This window comes from Nerophis ophidion, linkage group LG01 (genome assembly GCF_033978795.1).
Source record: "Nerophis ophidion isolate RoL-2023_Sa linkage group LG01, RoL_Noph_v1.0, whole genome shotgun sequence".
NCBI classification, from domain to species: domain Eukaryota; kingdom Metazoa; phylum Chordata; class Actinopteri; order Syngnathiformes; family Syngnathidae; genus Nerophis; species Nerophis ophidion.
The window spans coordinates 83,036,022-83,060,615 of record NC_084611.1 but is presented as its reverse complement, the minus strand read 5'-3'; the positions used below and the strand labels follow the sequence as shown (position 1 = coordinate 83,060,615).

Below are 24,594 nucleotides of genomic sequence, written 5' to 3'. Positions count from 1 at the left end.
GCACCTTTTCTTTGAACTGTTTTGTGACAGAGGGCAACGACTGTTTACGACCTTTTCTTTGAACTGTTTCGTGACCAAAAGCCATGGCTGTTTACAACCCCCTCTCCCTTAGAAACAGCTGTTGCCATGTAATCAGGGAAAGTCCAAATAAAAGAAGAGGCGTACAATCTTTCGTCAGAGTGTTTCTCCTCAATTGAGCATAATTTAATTCCGCCTCTATTTAATTCCTTGCTTCTTGTCTTGTTTAATAGATGTCATCAGTGTTTGAACCTGACAAGGCGCACCAGGATACAAGGCGCGCTGTCGAGTTTTGGGAAAATTAAAGGATTTTAAGTGCGCCTTTTAGTCCGGAAAATACCATATTCATAGATAACATACTGCCTATTATTTGCGCACTATTGACAAGTGATTCAACGCAAATTTGCAGACATCGCTCACACTGCGCACACGAATGACGGAGCTTGCCCAAAGCTGACGAAAAAGTCACATTCAGGTTGCATTGCGTTTAGACTGAAGTCACATTTGAAAAGATCAGATTCTGATCGGATTCAGGACGACCTCCTGATTGAGGCCTGGATCTGATGTCACAAGATCAGATTTGAAGCACTGTAAACGGGGGCTTTGTCTCTGTAGGAGGAGGCGGGGCCGCTAGCACACACACACACACAAATTCAGCCTTGTAAGGTAACGTTGTAGAATTGATCCGTATCAACGCCAAAATCTAATCATGTGTTCCTTGTCCCGTTGCAGACATTTCTTGAAAGTTTGAGCCAAATCCATCCATAACTTTTTAGAGCTATGCCCCAGCGAATACCCTCCCCTCCTGGCAGAGATAATAATAATGTATTCACACCGAGTCAGCGGGGATTGGAATGGCATATTTTTCCTTCCCTTAAACACACTTGGAGGAGGAAGAACGCTGACAGCCAGCTAGCCGACAGCCACGGTGTCTGATATCGTTTATCCTTAACGCATAATGTATTATTCCATCATTTAATGAGGTGGCATGTTATATCACACCCCAATTTGATATTCAAGACCAGGGTTCAAATCCTGGTCAGGGCGAATGGTTAAGATCCAATAAGTGATAGAGGTATTTCGGATCGGAGTGCTTTTCTGGGTCAACCAGGACCAATGTCAGCCGTTGGGCAACCGGGAAAATCTGGAAGAACGAGGACATTCCTGGGCATGATGTTAAAGTGCATCCGGCAGTGGAGGCTCCTCTATGGGGTCTTGGGGCACTAGAAGTGTCAGGTTCAAACACTTACGACATCTATTAAACAAGACAAGAAGCAAGGAATTTAACAGAGACAGAATTCGATTTGGCTCAATTTGAGGGGAGACGCTTGGACATCTGTACTCTTTTACAGTGTCGTTACGCTCCGCCAAGAGATTGCACGCCTGCTTCTTTTATTTGGACTTTCTCTGACCACATGTCAACAGCTGCTTCTCAGGGACGAGGTCGTAAACAGCCATGGCCTTTAATTACAACAGTTCTTAAATGAAAGGTCGTAAACGGTTCACAGAAAAAGTTGTGAAAGAGTTCAAAAAGAGGTTTGTAAAACAGTTGAAAAAGGAGGTTCAAAAAGAGATCGTCTGGAACTTGGGCAGATCCTGCCTTCTCTCCGCTTTGTAGTCCTTGGCTTAAAACAATATCTTTCTGTTGATTACAATACATGAAAGAAACAGAAAATGTTGCTTTCGTTTTACAAGCCTTCTTCTTGCTAGGTTTCAAAGACAGCTTTTGGTCTTCTCGCTGGAAACTCATTTCAACACAAAGTCTTTCTGATAACTTCGATAAAATTATTCTAACAATGAGGTTAACCCCTTTACTACTGTTACCCCAGGTGGCCCTTGGCAAAGGCCTAGTACCTGACTGCCCCCTAGCCAGGGATACGGCGAAGACCTCAACAGCGGAGCAGGCGGATAACGGTAGATTTTAAGAACTACCACAATGGTTGCGATGTTGGGAGATGGCTGCAGTAGTAAAGCCCCCAAAAAAGTCTGCGGGCTATAGAGCGTTTTCCAGTACTCTGGAATGCCCTCCCGGTAACAATTCGAGATGCCACCTCAGTAGAAGCATTTAAGTCTCACCTTAAAACTAATTTGTGTACTCTAGCCTTTAAACAGACTCCATTTTTAGACCAGTTGATCTGCCGTTTCTTTTCTTTTTCTCCTATGTCCCACTCTCCCTTGTGGAGGGGGTCCGGTCCGATCCGGTGGCCATGTACTGCTTGTCTGTGTATCGGCTGGGGACATCTCTGCGCTGCTGATCCGGCTCCGCTTGGGATGGTTTCCTGCTGGCTCCGCTGTGAACGGGACTCTCGCTGCTGTGTTGGATCCGCTTTGGACTGGATTCTCGCGACTGCGTTGGATCCATTATGGATTGAACTTTCACAGTATCATGTTAGACCCGCTCGACATCCATTGCTTTCGTCCTCTCCAAGGTTCTCATAGTCATCATTGTCACCGACGTCCCACTGGGTGTGAATTTTTCTTGCCCTTATGTGGGCCTACCGAGGACGTCGTAGTGGTTTGTGTTGTGGTTTGTGCAGCCCTTTGAGACACTAGTGATTTAGGGCTTTATAAGTAAACATTGATTGATTGATTGATTGATTGATTGATTGATTGATTGCTAAAGGACCCGAACACCACACAAGTGTTAATATTGCACTTAATAGTAAATAGGCAGGACAAAACGGTCAAAAAGAAGTAGAGTTCGGTGCTCTATATCTCCCATCAGCACGCTTGTGTTTTTCCTCAGCATTCCGAGAGAGCGCCGAGCCTACAGGGCTGCCTTCAGGCCAGCTATTCCGAGGAGAGATGGCTCACAGTACAGTAGGAGACAGAGAAAAAGTTACCAAAAAAAAAAAAAAAAGGTTTTAAATGAAACAGCAGAACATGAAAGCCGTCGCTTTTGATTCATGTTCTTCCTACGGGACGTTGTGACAGTTCTTTTACGCCAAATTGTCACTTTTCATTACGGCGGACACTCACTGGCGCCACTTAAGTCACTTCTCTGTGCTGGACACTTCATTAGGTACACCATCCGAAGATATCATTTTCGACGGACAACCGTGCCACGTCTCACCCCGTAAGTCGGGTTGACTTGAAAATTCTCACGTGCTTGCCAACCCTCCCGGATTTTCCAGGAGACTCCCGAAATTCAGCAACTCTCATGAAAACCTCCCGGGGACAAATTTTCTCCCGAAAATCTCCCGAAATTCAGGTTGAGCTGGAGGCCACGCCCCCTCCAACTTCATGCGTGTCGACAGCCTGTTTTCACGTCCGCTTTCCCACAATATAAACAGAGTGCCTGCCCAATGACGTTATTACTGTAGAATAATCGAGGGCGAGTTGATGGTTTCTTATGTGGGTTTATTGTTAGGCAGTCTCATTAACGTCCTCCCAGAGCGGCAACAACACACAACAACAGCAGTCACGTTTTCGTCTAACGTAAAGCAGTTTGTCTGCCGTAAAAAGCAATGTTGTGACACTCCTCAGCAGGACAATAAATGATAAATGATAAATGGGTTGTACTTGTATAGCGCTTTTCTACCTTCAAGGTACTCAAAGCGCTTTGACACTACTTCCACATTTACCCATTCACACACACATTCACACACTGATGGAGGGAGCTGCCATGCAAGGCGCCAACGAGCACCCATCAGGAGCAAGGGTGAAGTGTCTTGCTCAGGACACAACGGACGTGACGAGGTAGGTATTAGGTGGGAATTGAACCAGGGACGCTCGGGTAGCGCACAGCCACTCTCCCCACTGCGCCACGCCGTCCCTATACAATACTGCCATCTACTGTGCATTCATATGTGACAATAACATCAACGGCTTTTGGAGCAGTAGTTCTCAACCTTTTTTCAGAGATGTAACCCCTGTGAACATTTTTTTAATTCAAGGGACGGCGTGGCGCAGTGGGAGAGTGGCCGTGCGCAACCCGAGGGTCCCTGGTTCAATCCCCACCTAGTACCAACTTTGTCATGTCCGTTGTGTCCTGAGCAAGACACTTCACCCTTGCTCCTGATGGGTGCTGGTTAGCGCCTTGCATGGCAGCTCCCTCCATCAGTGTGTGAATGTGTGTGTGAATGGGTAAATGTGGAAGTAGTGTCAAAGTGCTTTGAGTACCTTGAAGGTAGAAAATCGCTATACAAGTACAACCCATTTATCATTTATTTAAGTACCCCCTAATCAGAGCAAAGCATTTTTGGTTGAAAAAAAAAGAGATAAATAAGTAAAATACAGCACTATGTCATCAGTTTCTGATTTATTAAATTGTATAACTCTGCAAAATATTGCTCATTTGTAGTGATATAAAAGATATAAAAATAACTAAAAACTTGTTGAAAAATAAACAAGTGATTCATTTATAAATAAAGATTTCTACACATACTGCGATGAGGTGGCGACTTGTCCAGGGTGTACGCCGCCTTCCACCCGATTGTAGCTGAGATAGGCACCAGCGCCCCCCACGACCCCAAAGGGAATAAGCGGTAGAAAATGGATGGATGGACAGTTGTAAATATACTCCTCCCCTCTTAACCACGCCCCCAACAACGCCCCTCGGCCAACCCCCGACCACGCCCCCCAAGCCCCACCTCCCGAAATCGTTCTACAAACTGTAACTACCGGGTGTTTAGCCTGATGACTGAGACATTTGGTCCACACCTTTAGGGGACTGACAGACGACCAATATTGGTTGAAAACATGGCCGCCATCAAGCAAAAGCAACTAATTATAGTTAATGTTTTTGTTTTAAATTTCCCCTAATTTTCCAATACAATATTGAGTTTATTTTACTGGAGAAATTCACATATATGCAAGAGAAGAGTTTTGTGGGAATTTAGATTTTGATTGTGAAGCCTTGGGGGAGTTTTTTTTTTTCTGCTTAGCATCAATGACTTGTTTGCTTTCACAGGTTCAAAGCATTAAATTAAGAGGAAAAAAGCCTCCATCAGGTATTAAGCTTTTATTTGTTAATTTTTTTTAATGGTCCCCTGAGCGCAGCACGCCCACGCAGCGACAAGGCTGCAGGCAATCGCAAATCAGCACACCAGGGCCTAATGAGAAGGAGTGACATGAATAACAGCGGACCGAAGGAACCTTCGGAAGAATGTAGCTCGTCTTCCCAGTTTGCATCACGTCTGGCATCCCCTCCCTTGTGCTTTGCTCGCCTTCTCTGTGCTCTTCCTTGTTCCCTAGTTCAGTCTTTTTCAACCACTGTGCCGCGTGAGATACAGTCTGGTTAGCCTTGGGATATTATCTAATTTCACTTATTAGGGTTAAAATATTTTTTGCAAACCAGTAATTATAATCCACAAATTATGTGTTGTTGTTGAGTGTCGGTGCTGTTTTAGAGCTTGGCAGAGTAACCGTGTAATACTCTTCCATATCAGTAGGTGGCAGCAGGTAGCTAATTGCTTTGTACATGTCGGAAACAGCGGGAGGCAGTGTGAAGGTAAAAAGGTATCTAATGCTTAAACTCAAAATGTGAGTGCACCTAAGAAAAGGCACTGAAGCTTAGGGAAGGCCATGCAGAACGAAACTAAAACTGAAATGGCTACTAAGTACACAAAAACAGAATGCTGGATGACAGCAAAGACTTACTGTGGAGCAAAGACGGCGTCCACAATGTACATCCGAACATGACATGACAATCAACAATGTCCCCACAAAGAAGGATAAAAATAATATATATATATATATATATATATATATATATATATATATACAAACCCCATTTCCATATGAGTTGGGAAATTGTGTTAGATGTAAATATAAACAGTATACAATGATTTGCAAATCATTTTCAACCCATATTCAGTTGAATATGCTACAAAGACAACATATTTGATGTTCAAACTGAATCTGGAGAAATCACTGCCGAAAACCAACATTGAATGACCGTGACCTTTGATCCCTTAGAAGGCACTGTATCAAAAACCGACATCAATCTCTAAAGGATATCACCACATGGGCTCAGGGACACTTCAGAAAACCACTGTCACTAAATACAGTTTGTCGCTTCATCTGTAAGTGCAAGTTAAAGCTCTACTATGCAAAGCAAAAGCCTTTTATCAACAACATCCAGAAACGCCGCCGGCTTCTCTAGGCCCGAGATCATCTAAGATGGACTGATGCAAAGTGGAAAAGTGTTCTGTGGTCTGACGAGTCCAAATTTCAAATTGTTTTTGGAAATATTCGACATTGTGTCATCCGGACCAAAGGGGAAGCGAACCATCCAGATTTTTATCGAGGCAAAGTTCAAAAGCCAGCATCTGTGATGGCATGGGGGTGCATTAGTGCCCAAGGCATGGGTAATTTACACATCTGTGAAGGCACCATTAATGCTGAAATGTACATACAGGTTTTGGAACAACATATGCTGCCATCTAAGCGCCGTCTATTTCATGAACGCCTCTGCTTATTTCAGCAAGACAATGCCAAGCCACATTCAGCATGTGTTACAACAGCGTGGCTTTGTAAAAAAAAGAGTGTGGGTACTTTCCTGGCCCGCCTGCAGTCCAAACCTGTCTCCCATCAAAAATGTGTGGCGCATTATGAAGCGTAAAATACGACAGCGGAGACCCCGGACTGTTGAAGAACTGAAGCTCCACATAAAACAAGAATGGGAAAGAATTCCGCTTTCAAAGCTTCAACAATTAGTTTCCTCAGTTCCCAAATGTTTATTGAGTGTTGTTAAAAGAAAAGGTGATGTAACATGAACATGCCCTTTCCCAACTACTTTGGCAAGTGTTGCAGCCAAAAAATTCTAATTTAATTATTATTTGCACAAAAAAAATAAAGTTTATGAGTTTGAACATCAAATATGTTGTCTTTGTAGTGCATTCAACTGAATATGGGTTGAAAAGGATTTGCAAATCATTGTATTCTGTTTATATTTACATCTAACACAATTTCCCGACTCATATGGAAATGGGGTTTGTGTATGTATATATATATATATATATATATACACACAGACTTTTTACACGCTCAAATCGCTGCACGGACACACAAGTCTTACACAGCAAAAGTGTCGCAATGAGGGTTCGTGATTCACACAAATATGATTACACAGACAGATACTTTTTGTTTATACACACACATTTTTGTTTGTTTGTTTGTTTGTTTTACACACACACACACTTATCGAAATATGGAAACAAACTAAAACACATACAAGCAGATTGAGAAACAGACAATTTAGTACAAAGACTGAGATCCGCATTTGCAAATAGTTTTGCTACAATAATACTTCCATAACATGGAAGATATATATATATATATATATATATATATGTGTGTATATATATATATATATATATATATGTGTGTATATATATATATATATATATATATATTGTGTATATATATATATATATATATATATATTGTGTATATATATATATATATATATATATATATTACTGTGGTTTATCCGTTATACATTGCTCAAAACCGGGGTAGACTGGAATATACGTTAGGTCAGGAAAAAACAAAGAGGCTATTTCATCCCTACAAGCCTGTTTTGCAAGTTTCCCTGCTTTTCAGGGGATTTTATTATATATTTTATTATAAAATCCACTGTTTCGCAGGTTTCCCTGCTCTTCAGAGGATTTTATTATATATGCCTCTATTTTCTACCGCTTATCCCTTTTAGAGAGAGCAGGGAAACCTGCAGAACAGGCTTGTAGGGATGAAATAGCCTCTGTGTTATTTCCTGACCCAACGTGTGTGTTTGTGGATTTCTGCGGCTTATTCCCTTTGGGGTTTGCCGGGGGCGCTGGTGCCTATCTCAGCTACAATCGGGCGGAAGGCGGCGTACACTCTGGACAAGTCGCCACCTCATTGCAGGGCCAACACAGATAGACAGACAACATTCACACTCACATTCACACACTAGGGACCATTTAGTGTTGCCAATCAACCTATGTGTGTGTATATATATGTGTATATATATATATATATATATATATATATATATATATATATATATATATATATGTGTATATATATATATATATATATATATATATATATATACACATATACATATATATACATATATATATATATATATATATATATATATATATATATATATATATATATTATATATATACATACAACATTTTAACACAATGCGGCCCCCGAGTCAAAAAGTTTGGGGACCCCTGGGTTAGAGTGTCCGCCCTGAGATCGGTAGGTTGTGAGTTCAAAACTCCATTACCTCCAAGCTTGGCACTCATCATCAAGGGTTGGAATTGGGAGTTAAATCACCAAAAATGATTCCCGGGCGTGGCCACCACTGCTGCTCACTGCTCCCCTCACCTCCCAGGGGATGAACAAGGGGATAGGTCAAATGCAGGAGATAATCTCACCACACCCAGTGTGTGTGTGACAATCATTGGTACTTAAAGGCCTACTGAAACCCACTACTACCGACCACACAGTCTGATAGCTTATATATCAATGATGAAATATTAACATTGCAACACATGCCAATACGGCCTTTTTAGTTTACTAAATTGCAATTTTTAATTTCCCACTGACTTTTTTGTTGAAAACGTCGCGGAATGATGACGCTTATGTTGACGCTTGCTTGTGACGTTACTGGTTGGAGCGAACATTTCAGCCCAGCACCACACACATGGCTAAAAGTCGTCTCTTTTCATCGCATAATTACACAGTAATTTGGACATCTGTGTTGCTGAATTTTTTGCAATTTGTTTAATTAATAATGGAGACGTCAAAAAAGAATGCTGTTGGTGGAAAGCGGTGGATTGCAGCTGCCTTTAGAAGAACGAACACAGTGTTTCTTTGTTTGTTGTGAAGCTTTAACACAGAGCGGTCAAGCGAACATGTTTCTGTACGTCAACCAGCAAGTTTTTGGATGGGAAAATTGTGATATTAAGTCGGTTCTTCAGTGGATTATGCGACCTCCTCCTGCAGTTCAAAAAGGCAGCTGTGATCTTGGCTCCTCGGCTTCTCTCAGAGACACTGCCGTTCACCGCGGCCATCCGACTTTCAGGTATGACTTTACAATCTCACTAAAACACTATTAAAACAATAAGCAGATAAGGGATCTTCCAGAATTATCTTAGTAAATGTGTCTATTTACATCTGAAACACTCACACTAAGCCGCCTGGAGCCGTCGCCTTTTCTTTCTTTTTTTTAGTGCCTCACTTTAACTTTCCTCATCCACGAATCTTTCATCCTCGCTCAAATTATTGGGGAAATCGTCGATTTCTTGGTCTGAATAGCTCTTGCTGCTGGAGGCTATGATTATAAACAATGTTCAGATGTGAGGAGCCCTACAACCCGTGACGTCACGCGCACATCGTCTTCTAGTTCCGCTAAAGGCAAGGCTTTTTTATTAGCGACCAAAAGTTGCAAACTTTATCGTCGATGTTCTCTACTAAATCCTTTCAGCAAAAATATGGCAATATCGCGGTGTGTGTGTGTGTGTGCGGATAGAGATACTGCAGTACCAAAAACCAGAAGAGCGACCTCGGAAAAATTCCGATCGACAAAATTGTGGAGCCTGAGTGTGTCGGCCGCAGCCTGCCTCTTCTATGGCCTCCCTACAACCCCCACTTGTCATCACCATTACGTCTCTAGAAAAACGACTTCTGCCACATCGCGTCCGTTCGTAGGCAGAAGAGCAGGGACTTCTTCTATTCCTATCAATCTTTACATGGTCCTCTCTGCCTGCAAATGAAGGCAGTCAGTGGAAAAAAGTCTGTTAGTAGTCCATGCCCCGTGGGAGGAAGTGGCGAAAACATCCGTTACACACCACAGTGGGACACAGCGAACACAATTGTGCACACAAACACACACACACACACACACACACACACACACACACACACACACACACACGGTCCGACGCCACTTTAAGATGACCAACACGAAAGGACAACCATGTACAAAAGCGTGAACTGGCTGCGAATATTCCCTGAGCCCCACTGGTGCAAAGACCATCCGTCAGCCAGAATACCAAAAATACTAAATACGTTCTTTTCTAAACATAAAAACAATGAATGATACCATAGACAAAAATCCCAACTCACTGACATGGCAGAAGAGGAAATAATCAAAATAGTGAATAAATATAAATCCAAGAGTAAATAGTCTGTTTTTCATATGTAAGGCACACCGGATCATAGGGCGCATTAAAACCTCTAAAGCCCTTCGAAGGCCACATGCGTGGACAGCACGTTTTAGCTCTTATGTCCAAAAATGTTGTTCACTACTGAATTCGGGTCTTATGGCCACTTATGTGGACAAATCAAAAGTGTCTCAAAGGGCTGCACAAGCCACAATGACATCTTCGGTTCAGAGCCCACAAAAGGACAAGGGAAAAACTCACAACCCAGTGGGACGTCAATGTGGATGACTATGAGAAATCTTGGAGAGGACCACAGATGTGGGTGACCCCCGGCCCCTACTAGGGGAGCCCAGATGCAATGGACGTTGAGTGGGTCTAACATAATATTGTGAAAGTCCAATCCATAGTGGATCTAACATAATAGTGTGAAAGTCCACTCCATAGTAGATCTAACATAATAGTGAGAGTCCAGTCCATAGTGGATCCAACAAAATAGTGACAGTACAGTCCATAGTGGGTCTAACATAATAGTGAGAGTACAGTCCATGGTGGATCTAACATAATAGGGAGAGTCCAGTCCATGATGGATTTAACATAATAGTGAGAGTCCAGTCCATAGTGGATCTAACATAATAGTGAGAGTCCAGTCCATAGTGGATCTAACATAATAGTGAGAGTCCAGTCCATAGTGGGTCTAACATAATAGTGAGAGTCCAGTCTATAGTGGATCTAACAAAATAGTGAGAATCCAGTTCATGGTGGGTCGAACATAATAGTGAGAGTCCAGTCCATGGTGGATCTAACGTAATAGTAAGAGTCCAGTCCATAGTGGATCCAACATAATAGTGAGAGTCCAGTCCATAGTTGGTCCAACATGATAGTGAGAGTCCAGTCCATAGTGGATCTAAGATAATAGTGAGAGTTCAGTCCATGATGGGTCTAACATAATAGTGAGAGTCCAGTCCATAATGGATCTAACTTAATAGTGAGAGTCCAGTCCATAATGGATCCAACATAATAGTGAGAGTCCAGTCCATAGTGGATCCAACATAATAGTGAGATTCCAGTCCATAGTTGATCCAACATAATAGTGAGAGTCCAGTCCATAGTGGATCTAACTTAATAGTGAGAGTCCAGTCCATAATGGATCTAACATAATAGTGAGAGTCCAGTCCATAGTGGATCCAACATAATAGTGAGAGTCCAGTCCATAGTGGATCCAACATAATAGTGAGAGTCCAGTCCATAGTGGGTCTAACATAATAGTGAGAATCCAGTCCATAGTGGATCCAACATAATAGTGAGAGTCCAGTCCATAGTGGATCCAACATAAGAGTGAGAGTCCAGTCCATAGTGGATCCAACATAATAGTGAGAGTCCAGTCCATTGTGGGTCTAACATAATAGTGAGAGTCCAGTCCATTGTGGGTCTAACATAATAGTGAGAGTCCATTCCATAGTGGATCCAACATAATAGTGAGAGTCCAGTCTATTGCGGGTCTAACATAATAGTGAGAGTCCATTCCATAGTGGATCTAACTTAATAGAGAGAGTCCAGTCCAGTCTAACTATTATGTTAGACCCACTATGGACTGGACTTTCACTATTATGTTAGACCCACTATGGATTGGACTCTCACTATTATGTTAGATCCACAATGGACTGGACTCTCACTATTATGTTGGATCCACTTTGGACTGGACTTTCACAATATTATGCTAGACCCACTCGATGTCCATTGCATAAGGTCTCCCCGAGAGGTGTGGGGTCAACTACATCTGCGGTCCTCTCCAAGATTTCTCACAGTCATTCTCATCGACATCCCACTGGGTTGTGAGTTTTTCCTTGCCCTGATGTGGGATCTGAACCGAGGATGTCATTGTGGCTTGTGCAGCCCTTTGAGACACTCGAGATCTAGGGCTATATAAATAAACTTTGATTGATTGATAAGAGTACTCGTGTCTACCGGCCTTTACAAACCTTGCTGTGAACAGTTAAGCATTTTCCTTAAGTGCACCCAAAGTCTCGCTATGGAGAATTAAGAATTAATGGAGTCCAACCTCATTGATTAAGCAGCACTTCCAATACTTTTTTTTTTTTTGAGCCTTTAAAACAAACAATTTGTGAAAAATTGAGAAAAATGTCAGAATGAGATTGACGGCCGTTTGTACCCTCAAACGGACAACCCCTTTGAGTCGATGTTTTTTGATAATAGAAATGTCACAGGCTCTAAATTCTCTCTCAGGCCTGCAACACGGCCGCTTGTCACAATGCACTGACTGAAAGGATCAAACCCAGTGGTTCGCGGCACGGACAGGACATGAAGCCACAAAAGTACAATAATTCCATTTGACCAAAACCATAAAAGACTAACCTAATAAATTAAGTCATTTAATCATCCTGCAGTAAAAAAAGAAAATTCTAAATCTGTGATTGGCTGACGGCTCCTAACAACCATGAGTCCTTTATTTTTTAAGGATGATGACCACATCATGTGGCCATTTCCATCCATTTTCCATCCATTTTCTACCGCTTATTCCCTTGTGGGGTTGCGGGGGGCGCTGGCGCCTATCTCAGCTACTATCGGGCGGAAGGCAGGGTACACCCTGGACAAGTCGCCACCTCATTGCAGGGCCATTTCTTTGACTGATGTTATTGTGAATATAAATTGGCCTTTGTCTCATATAGAAAATGACTATATCGTGATATTCGAGTATACATTCTCACGCAGTTGCTTTTAGCTGCGGGCATTACATTACAGTCTCGTCCCACTCTTTCTTGTCTCTGCTTCTCACAGAGACGTAAACCAAGCGCACCTTCTTACACACCGCGACATGGTAACGTTAGCTGTGATGCTAACGGTGAGCTGCAAGTGGCAATACGAGAGAGAGAGAAGGTGTGAATCTGGTAAGAAATTAAGGAAGAATTAAAGGGGAACATTATCACAATTTCAAAAGGGTTAAAAACAATAAAAATCAGTTCCCAGTGGCTTATTGTATTTTTTGAAGTTTTTTTCAAAATTTTACCGGTCCACAAATATCCCTAAAAAAAGCTTTAAAGTGCTTGATTTTCGCTATTTGCAATGCGACTATCCATTTCCCTGTGACGTCATACAGTGCTGCCAATGTAAACAAACAATGGCAGATAGCACAGCAAGATATAGCGACATTAGCTCGGATTCAGACTCGGATTCCAGCGGCCTAAGCGATTCAACAGATTACGCATGTATTGAAACAGATGGTTGGAGTATGAAAGTATTGAAGAAGAAACTGAAGCTATTGAACTAATAGCTATTGACGCTATTCATAGCCATACTATTGCCAAATAGCTGCGTTAGCATCGCCGGTAAAATGTGCGGACCAAACGATCAGGACTTTCGCATCTCGTGAAACTGGAGCAACTTAAATCCGTCGATTGGTAAGTGTTTTTTTCGCATTAAATGTGGGTGGAAGGAAACGTAATATAGTTGCAAATGCATCTGCAGGTTATCCATACATCTTTGTGCCATGTCTGCTTTAGCACCGCCGGTAAATAGCATGTTAGCATCGATTAGCTGGCAGTCAACATCAACAAAACTCACCTTTGTGATTTCCTTGACTTTATCGTTGCAAATGCAACTGCAGGTTATTCATACATCTCTGTGCCATGTCTGCTTTAGCACCGCCGGTAAATAGCATGTTAGCGTCGATTAGCGTAGCATGTTAGCATCGATTAGCTCGCCGTCACGCCGCGACCAAATATGTCTGATTAGCACATAAGTCAACATCAACAAAACTCACCTTTGTGATTTCCTTGACTTTATGGTTGCAAATGCATCTGCAGGTTATCCATACATCTCTGTGCCATGTAAAATGTGGAGCCACTTTGGTACATTCAATGGGGGTCTGGCGGCAGACACTTTCGCATCTTCGGGCCAGTGGTGCAACTTGAATCCCTCCCTGTTAGTGTTGTTACACCCTCCGACAACACACCGACGAGGCATGATGTCTCCAAGGTTCCAAAAAATAGTCGAAAAAACGGAAAATAACAGAGCTGAGTCCCGGTGTTTGTAATGTGTTGAAAATGAAAATGGCGGCTGTTTTACCTCGGAGACATCACGTTTTGACGTCATCACCACATGAGCGATAAACAGAAAGGCATTTAATTCGCCAAAATTCACCCATTTAGAGTTCGGAAATCGGTTAAAAAAATATATGGTCTTTTTTCTGCACCATTAAGGTGTATATTGACGCTTACATAGGTCTGGTGATAATGTTCCCCTTTAAGTACCAAGAAAAACAGCACGGGGGTCCATCGGCGGTGGTTTGGCTTCAAGCGGGAATATGTTCAACAATTATGCGGCAAAAGCGTTGCTACAAAAAGTAGCAGCACTGCTAATGCAGCATCATTTGGAAAGTCACCCGCTAGAGAATGGGGAGTGCTTGAAACTCCGCATGTCAACATCTCCAGCCAATGCCACACCAACAAAATGCCGAAGCAACTATTTCCAGATCAACACCGTATGAAAAAAACAATCAACAACAGAAGGAGACAACGTCCGCAGGAACCTACCACATAGTGAAGGACATACACTATTTTATTTCCTATTATGCAGCTCATTTTTATTTGACAGTTATTGAAATATCTTGTGTGACATCATGCACAAAAGTGCACTTGGTTTTTAACTATTGTAGTGGCGTTCTGTACAAAAAGTACACTTTAATTTAGTGATGTTTTATATGTCATCTTAGTGACATCATGCACAAAAGTGCACAAATATCTTGTTTTAAAATGTCTCTGACAATCTTGCACTTTCTGTTTTGGAAATGACATGAATGTTTGTGCCACTGCTCAATAACTGTTTAATAAATACAGTTTTGGTCAATTGACTTAGTTGTGATTTCCCTCTCTGTATGAAAGTTTAAAATGCAGTATGAACAAGAATGTTTAATGGAGACACATAGAATCATCATACTGCTGTGATTATATGCATCAAGTGTTCATTCAAGGCTAAGGCAAAATATTGAGATATATATTGTGTATCGTGACATGGCCTAAAAATATTGAGATATTTAAAAAATTCCATATCACCCAGTCCTAATATAAATACATACAAACCACCATTTTGTCAATGGCAGGGTTGTCAAAACTCGAGCTGAGTGCAGCCTCGTCAATGTGGAACATGAGACGTCATGAGTTCAAAAAAAGCATCTCAGTGCGTAATGCTTACAATATGAATCTTAAATATACCAGATAGTATCTGAAAGCGACAAATTAGCTGTTGATATGCAGACAATGTGAACATATCCAGATCAATGACCCTTGAGAGTGATTTGAAATAATAGCACAGCGTTCACTTATATGACACAATCCAAACAACCTTCCCTAGTCATGGTGGGGGGAAAATGCAGGTCAGTACTGTTGCGTTTGGACCATATGTTCCTCCAAGGCAATTGAAGTTGCTGGTCAATCCCAAGTTCTTTTGATGACACATAAACTGACTTTAAATGATCACCCAGAACAAGAATAGGTATTTTGCAATTTATTCCAAAGCTTTGGAGAGACCAACCTAGAAACAACACATTCAAATCGCGTCGCCTAGTTGATCTGAAAACCTTACGGAAGCGCTGTCTTCTTCAATATGTCCCTCGCCCCCACCCTCCGGAAGGAATACACATGTCTATTGTCCTCCTTAGCTGGGCACAGGATGAGATAAGAAGGGAGTATTGCTACTCTTCACATTCCTAAAGGCAAGGTTAATTTGCAGTGCACCATGGACATGAGATTATAAAATAGAGTACAAATGGAAAACACTAGCTATTTCAAATATGACTATAGAAAGAAATAACTTAAATATGGATATATGTAGATATCTATCTCCGTCAGTACACATGATCATGCCTAAGACAACCTGCTCACTGAACATTGTGGATAGAGATGTCCGATAATATCGGATTGCCAATATCATCGGGCGATAAATGCTTTAAAATCTAATATCGGAAATTATTTTTTTTAAACGCCGCTGTACACAGACGTAGTGAGAATTACAGAGCAGTTGCGTCTACCAATCAGCAGCCCCTCCCCTCTCCCCTCTCCCACACACAACACAGGAGTTTCAGCACGACTGCAGCATGAGAAGTTTACTGGCGACGCATGATGACCTCATCGAACCGCCGTGAGCGGAGCAAAACAAAAACAAGAATGTGTTGTTGCCGGTGCTGTAGCCCTGACTAACAAGCCAGCTCGCTCGGTGACTGACTAACGACATGGTTTGGGATTATTTTAAAGTGTCTCTGACCGATAAAAAAAACTGGCAATTTGCAATGACTGTAAAAAGTTGGTTCTGCGAGGAGGAACCAAGACGGGCAATTTGATCTCCCGCCTCTTCAACAATCCTGAGGAGATACACGATGAATACAAGCGGAAGATGGATGAAAAGCAAACAACGAAAAATAACCAGTACCAAACAGTTGTCGCTTAAAAATTCTGCCGAGAAAAAAACAAAAATACTACAAAAAACACCCCTGTCTCAGCGCAGTATTTCATAAGCTTTGACTGACTGCTAGGCCACTTCAAGCACTCACCACTTGCTTGCAGCACATTAGTGTGACTCATACAAAAACGTTAGAGCATGGCAGATTGCGCCCAGGTTATAATTTCCTGTTATACAGTATGCCAGGCAGTCTTGCACTAAAGGAGGAATATTTTATTGTTTACTTTATGACTCTAGTATACTCTGGACTCAGGCTGTGTGCCTTCATTGTTTTTGTAGCTCTTGTTTTGAGGCATGTTTAAAAAAATAATAAAAATAATGCATTTTGTGAAAGTCGAAGTATAGTACTTCCCATAGTTATAGTGGGTCCTAGGGATAAATAAATGTATAGCGCTTTTCTACCTTCAAGGTACTCAAAGCGCTTTGACACTACTTCCACATTTACCCATTCACACACACATTCACACACTGATGGAGGGAGCTGCCATGCAAGGCGCCAACCAGCACCAATCAGGAGCAAGGGTGAAGTGTCTTGCTCAAGGACACAACGGACGTGACGAGGTTGGTACTAAGTGGGATTTGAACCAGGGACCCTCGGGTTGCGCACGGCCACTCTCCCACTGCGCCACGACGTCCATATTCCAAGCTGCTGTTTTGAGGCAAAAAAATAATAATAATGCACTTTGTGACTTCATTAATAAATATGGAGTTGATTTATTTTGGAAAACCTTGCTACATTGTTTAATGCATCCAGCGGGGCATCACAACAAAATTAGACATAATAATGTGTTAAATCCACAACTGTATGTATCGTTTGATTATCGGAATCGGTAATTAAGAGTTGGACAATATCGGGATATCGGCAAAAAAAGCCATTATCGGACATCTCTAATTGTGGATTTTATGAAAAATGTCCAAACACCCATAACAAAATTCAAAATGACACCCGGGGCGGCATAGCTCGGTTGGTAGAGCGGCCGTGCCAGCAACTTGAGGGTTGCAGGTTCGATTCCCGCTTCCGCCATCCTAGTCGCTGCCGTTGTGTCCTTGGGCAAGACACTTTACCCACCTGCTCCCAGTGCCACCCACACTGGTTTAAATGTAACTTAGATAATTGGGTTTCACTATGTAAAGCGCTTTGAGTCACTAGAGAAAAGCGCTATATAAATATAATTCACATTTAAATTCAATGGAGTGCATGAAACACTTATCCATGTTTGGCGCATTTTAGCTGCTTGATATTTCTGATTGATTACACCAACGGTTCTCAACCTTTTTTCAGTGATGTACCCCCTGTGAACATTTTTTTAATTCAAGTACCTCCTAATCAGAGCAAAGCATTTTTGGTTGAAAAAAAGAGATAAAGAAGGTGGGTAGTAACGCGCTACATTTACTCCGTTACATCTACTTGAGTAACTTTTGGGATAAATCGTACTTCTAAGAGTAGTTTTAATGCAACATACTTTTACTTGAGTATTTTTATAGAGAAGAAACGCTACTTTTACTCCGCTCCATTTATCTACATTCAGCTCGCTACTCGCTACTGATTTTTATCGATCTGTTAATACACGTTTTTTTTTGTTTTGATTTTGTCATACAGACCTTCAAAGTAGGATCTTTCGCATGCCTGCGTTTCACCAATCAAATGCAGTCACTGGTGACCATGGATGAAGTACTGGCTGTCCAGAGTCGGGACCCAGGATGGACCGCTCGCCTGTGTATCGGTTGTGGACATCTCTACGATGCTGATCCGACTCCGCTTGGGATGGTTTCCTGTGGACGGGACTCTTGCTGCTGTCTTGGATCCGCTTTGAACTGAACTCTCGCGGCTGTGTTGGAGCCACAGTGGATTGAACTTTCACAGTATCATGTTAGACCCGCTCGACATCCATTGCTTTCGGTCCCCTAGAGTCGGGGGGTTGCCCACATTTGAGGTCCTCTCCAAGGTTTCTCATAGTCATCATTGTCACTGGCGTCCCACTGGGTGTGAGTTTTCCTTGCCCTTATGTGGGTTCTTCCGAGGATGTCGTAGTCGTAGTGGTTTGTACAGTCCTTTGAGACATTTGTGATTTAGGGCTATATAAATAAACATTGATTGATTGATTGACTCCATTTCACCAATCAAACAGAGCCAGGCAGTCACATGATTAACTGCCCAAAACGTTTCAGCGGCAAACAACAACAACAATGGCAGAGACGACAACGAACGCAAACACCCCTGGCCTCACATAAAATCGATGATCAGGCTTCAGACAACCAAAAAAACAGTTTATGTAGGGCGTTGTCATATGTGTCTCCCCAAACAAGTGGACATTCCACCTCCAATGACGAACTCATCGTCAAATTTGAGGAAGTACATTGCGGTAAGTAGCGTTAGTAGATATTTTGGCTGTCATGGCAGGCTAATGTTAGCTTCCCTGCTATGAATAATTAATAATAATAAACAAATGGGTTGCTTTTCTACCTTCAAGGTACTCAAAGCGCTTTGACACTACTTCCACATTTACCCATTCACACACACATTCACACACTGATGGAGGGAGCTGCCATGCAAGGCGCTAACCAGCACCCATCAGGAGCAAGGGTGAAGTGTCTAGCTCAGGACGCGACGAGGTTGGTACTAGGTGGGGATTGAACCAGGGACCCTCGGGTTGCGCACGGCCACTCTCCCACTGCGCCACGCCGTCCCACTGTCAAATGTTCGTAGTTTGGGTATCATTTATTAACGTACTGCAGCCTCATAGACAGATAGAGACATACACACTGTTTTTATTTTAATGTAGTATTACTTAATATATTTTAATATTATATTAATAATAACATTTTTAAAATAATATATTTTTCCCCACGGGGATTAAAGTATTTCTGATTCTGATATATTATTGTTTTAGTTGCTTAAGAGATGTTCCTGGCTCTGACTTTGTTCTTTGCTATTCTTGTGTTTTTGTGCATTACTTGTTGCCGTCATCATTTAAAGAACAGGTTACTCATCAGTTACTCAGTACTTGAGTAGTTTTTTCACAACATACTTTTTACTTTCACTCAAGTAAATATTTGGGTGACTACTCCTTACTTTTACTTGAGTAATACATCTCTAAAGCAGGGGTCACCAACCTTTTTGAAACCAAGAGTTACTTCTTGGCTACTGACTAATGCGAAGGGCTACCAGTTTGATACACACTTAAATAAATTGCCAGAAATAGCCAATTTACCTTTAATAAATAAATCTACATATAAATATATAAAAAAAATGGGTATTTCTGTCTGTCATTCCGTTGTACATTTTTTTTCCTTTTACGGAAGGTTTTTTGTAGAGAATAAATGATGAAAAAAACACTTAATTGAACGGTTTTAAAAGAGGAGAAAAGAGGGAAAAAAAAGAAAATTAAATTTTGAGACATAGTTTATCTTCAATTTCGACTCTTTAAAATTCAAAATTCAACCGAAAAAAAGAATAGAAAAACTAGCTAATTTGAATCTTTTTGAAACATTTTTAAAAAGAATTTACAGAACATCATTAGTCATTTTTCCTGATTAAGATTAATTTTTGAATTTTGATGACATGTTTTAAATAGGTTAAAATCCAATCTGCACTTTGTTAGAATATAGAACAAATTGGACCAAGCTATAGTTCTAACAAAGACAAATCATTATTTCTTCTAGATTTTCCAGAACAAAAAATTTTAAAGAAATTCAAAATACTTTAAAATAAGATTTAAATTTGAATCTACAGATTTTCTAGATTCGCCAGAATAATTTTTGGGAATTTTTATCAAAATAAGTTTGAAAAAATATTTCAAATATTTTTTGTTGAAAAAACAGAAGCTATACTGAAGAATTAAATCAAAATGTATTTATTATTCTTTACAATAAAAAAATTATTTTACTTGAACATTGATTAAAAATTGTCAGGAAAGAAAAGGAAGGAATTTAAAAGGTAAAAAGGTATATGTGTTTAAAAATCCTAAAATCATTTTTTAAGTTGTATTTTTTCTCTAAAATTGTCTTTCTGAAAGTTATAAGAAGCAAAGTAAAAAAAAAATAATAATAATTTATTTAAACAAGTGAAGACCAAGTCTTTAAAATATTTTCTTGGATTTTCAAATTTTATTTGAGTTTTGTCTCGCTTAGAATTAAAAATGTCGAGAAAAGCGAGACCAGCTTGCTAGTAAATAAATACAATTTTAAAAAATAGACGCAGCTCACTGGTAAGTGCTGCTATTTGAGCTATTTTTAGAACAGGCCAGCGGGCGACTCATCTGGTCCTTACGGGCTACCTGATGCCCGCGGGCACCGCGTTGGTGACCCCTGCTCTAAAGTAACAGTACTCTTACTTGAGTACAATTTCTGGCTACTCTACCCACCTAAGAATATAACACTATGTCATCAGTTTCTGTCCTATTCATTGGTATAACCGTGCAAAATATTGCTCATTTGTAGTGGTCTTTCTTGAACTATTTGGAAAAAAAGATATAAAAATAAGTAAAAACTTGTTGAAAAAGTGAAAAGTGATTCAAGTACCGTATTTTTCGGACTATAAGTCGCAGTTTTTTTCATAGTTTGGAAGCGACTTATGTGTGAAATTATTAACACATTACCGTAAAATATCAAATAATATTATTTAGCTCATTCACGTAATAGACTAGACGTATAACATTTCATCGGATTTAGCAATTAGGAGTGACCGATTGTTTGGTAAACGTATAGCATGTTCTATATGTTATAGTTATTTGAATAACTCTTACCATAATATGTTACGTTAACATACCAGGCACCTTCTCAGTTGGTTATTTATGCCTCATATAACGTACACTTATTCAGCCTGTTGTTCACTATTCTTTATTTATTTTAAATTGCCTTTCAAATGTCTAGTCTTAGTGTTGGGTTTTATCAAATAAACTTCCCCAAATAATGCGACTTATATATGTTTTTTTTTCCGTCTTTATTATGCATTTTCGGCAGGTGCGACTTATACTCCGAAAAATACTGTATTAATAAAGATTTCTACACATAGAGGTAATCATCAACTTAAAGTTCCCTCTTTGGGGATTGTAATAGAGATCCATCTAGGTTCATGAACTTAATTCCAAACATTGAGTTTGAGTTTGAGTTAGAGTTTATTTCGAACATGCAAGCATACAACATGATACATCACAATTTCCAGTTTCTCTTTTCAACATGTTGGAAAAGGAGGAGGAAGAAGCAGAGCTTATTTAATCCTACCCCTTTTCTTTACATAACAGTTGCTAAAACTTTTGTTCACTTCCTGTTCTCAATGTATTCACAATGTATACTCCATAAGTAATAAGTAATCACAATACAAATAAATAAATAAATAAATAGTTGCTTAAATTTTAATCCATACGATGAGATAAGTCAGATTATTTTGAGAATGAATGAGTGAGTAAAATCAGAATGTTTATCATGGTTCTTCATTTTTGTACTTTGTTAACACTTCCAGTTTGAAGAGTTTCTTGAAGTGGATCATATTAGTACATTGTTTGATTGCTTTGCTTAATCCGTTCCATAATTTAATTCCACATACTGATATACTGAAGGTTTTAAGTGTTGTACGTGCATACAAATGTTTTAAATTACATTTTTCTCTAAGATTATATTTCTCTTCTTTTGTTGAGAAGAATTGTTGTATATTCTTGGGAAGCAGGTTATAGTTTGCTTTGTGTATAATCTTAGCTGTTTGCAATTCCACTATGTCATGGGATTTCAGTATCTTTGATTCAATAAATAAAGGGTTTGTATGTTCTCTATATCCAACATTATGTATTATTCTAACTGATCTTTTTTGTAATACTGTTAGTGAATGAAGTGTACTTTTGTAATTATTTCCCCATATTTCTACACAGTAACTCAGATATGGTAACACTAGTGAGCAGTAGAGAATATAAAGTGATTTTTGGTCTAGAACATATTTGGCTTTATTCATTATTGATGTATTTCTTGCAACTTTATGTTGTATATTTTTTACATGAGATTTTCAGTTCAATTTATCATCAATCATTATACCTAGAAATTTGGTTTCATTTACTCTTTCAATTTCTATTCCGTCTATTTGTATTTGTGTTTGACTTTCTTTTCTACTGTTACCAAATAGCATTATTTTAATGGGAAACATTTCTCCACAAAAAAATATTTATGGAACATGTCCACAAAAAATCTAGTTGTCAACACTGAATATTGATTGCATTGTTGTATTTTTTTTTTCACAGTTTATGAACTTACATTCAATAAATATATTTCTAAAGGATTTTTGAATTGTTGATATTCTTTTTAAAAATCTCACGTACCCCTTGGCATACCTTCAAGTACCCCCAAGGGTACACGTACCCCCATTTGAGAACCACTGGACTTTAAGGAGGGTCATCACGGAAGTAAACAAGGTAGGAGTCAAACTTTCACATACTCTTAATATCCAATTATCTATCCATTATATTAATATGATCACCCATCCATCCATTTTCTACCGCTTATTCCCTTTCGGGGTCGTGGGGGGCGGGTGTACCCTGCCTTCCACCCGATTGTAGCTGAGATTAATATGATCACACCCAAGTAAAAAGGTTTGGACATCCCTGGTCTATGGAGAAATAAATTAGACGTTTTCTTGTTTTGAAGACATCTTTCTAGTGCACTAAGATTGTAAATATCGATGCATCATTTTGTGCGCTTTTTAAGTCGGGAGACAAATATGCATGATGAGCAATGGAAGCTGTGCACTAATGAATATGGTTTGTAAATAAGCGACGTGAAGGATGATGATTCATCACCAGGGTTCCCCCACTGAAACGAGAAACACATGTCCACAAGAAATTCACTCCCTGGGAAACCCATTCCTGTAAATAAGACGATAAATTAGTTGTTTTTTTTGGGAATATTTGTGCCTGTCAGGAGTTTCCAAATAGTAACCGACCTTGAGGAGCTTTATGGTCTTAAATAGATAAAAAAATATGAAACATAATTCTACTTGTAGTGGATTTTGACCACAAATAAAGGAGATGGGCTAAAAAGTCGCTGTCCATGGTCCTGCACAGGGACTTCAGGACACCTCATTAGGTACACCGTCACAGTCTGCCCCGTATGGAGATAAAGCTTCGGTTTTCGACCAATTCAACATTTTTCTCGCATCCTTCCCATCCCCGTCCGGGCGGAACTGAGCACGTGCGGGCTTGTGCAGGTGTTCCTAATAAAGCGGCCCGGGTGTTTAGTATGCAAAACCCTGGCGCATGCACCAGTGAGCGCCAGTTTGCAGGAATGTGAGGGGGCAAAGTTTCCTGCGCAACACGGGCCAGAGACGTTGCCGCTCTTACCTTTTTCGTCGTCGTCGTCCGCCGCCGGAGTCTCCTCCTAGGGGTCGTTCCTCCGCGCGGGGCTCTTCGTTGTTGGCGGGTCAGGAGTGTGCTGTGCCTCCCCCCCCCCCCCAGCCCCAAAACCGAGGTCACTGCAGGGAAGGCTGCGCGGCTTTGGGGATGCTGAAGGGCAGCCTGGAGTGATGGGAAGCGCTGCCTCCTCTTCCTCGGTCTCGCTCCTTCGCCGCCTCCTCTCAGTTTGTGGCGATCACACTGCGTCAGGCTCACCCTCCTCTCTCTCTCTCTCTGCTTCTCGCTCAGCGGAACAGACGGTGATTAATTCGCTGGAATTCAGCTTCTCCGCTCTCTCTCCTCTCCGCTGGATGAAGCCACCCTCATCCAGCTGTTCCGGTGCATGCAGAGCAGAGATGGCTGCATGCCTGACGCCCTGCGAACATTCATGTGGATAAGTTGTCTTCGTGTATTTTATGGAAGATGTGAATACCAAACACAGACTGAAAGACTGAAGCATGCGGTGACAATCTACTCGGGCAGGGGTTTGCAAACTTTTTGACTTGGGGGCAGCATTGGGCTGAAAAAATGTGGCCCTGGGTCAAAAGTCAACTGCATGTAAAGTACTATATATGTGTATATATATATATATATATATATATATATATATATATATATATATA

The 24,594-nt window shown here is 40.6% G+C and overlaps 1 protein-coding gene across 1 annotated transcript in view; it reads right to left on the bottom strand.

Moving 5' to 3' along the window:
- Window positions 1–24,141, bottom strand: part of LOC133560723 (protein ELFN1-like) — a 224,243-nt gene extending 200,102 nt beyond the window's left edge. Inside the window, exon 1 of the mRNA XM_061913566.1 lies at window positions 23,921–24,141. The gene's annotated coding sequence lies outside the window, so the exon portion shown is untranslated. The remainder of the gene's footprint in view (window positions 1–23,920) is intronic.
- Window positions 24,142–24,594: the final 453 nt, after the last annotated feature.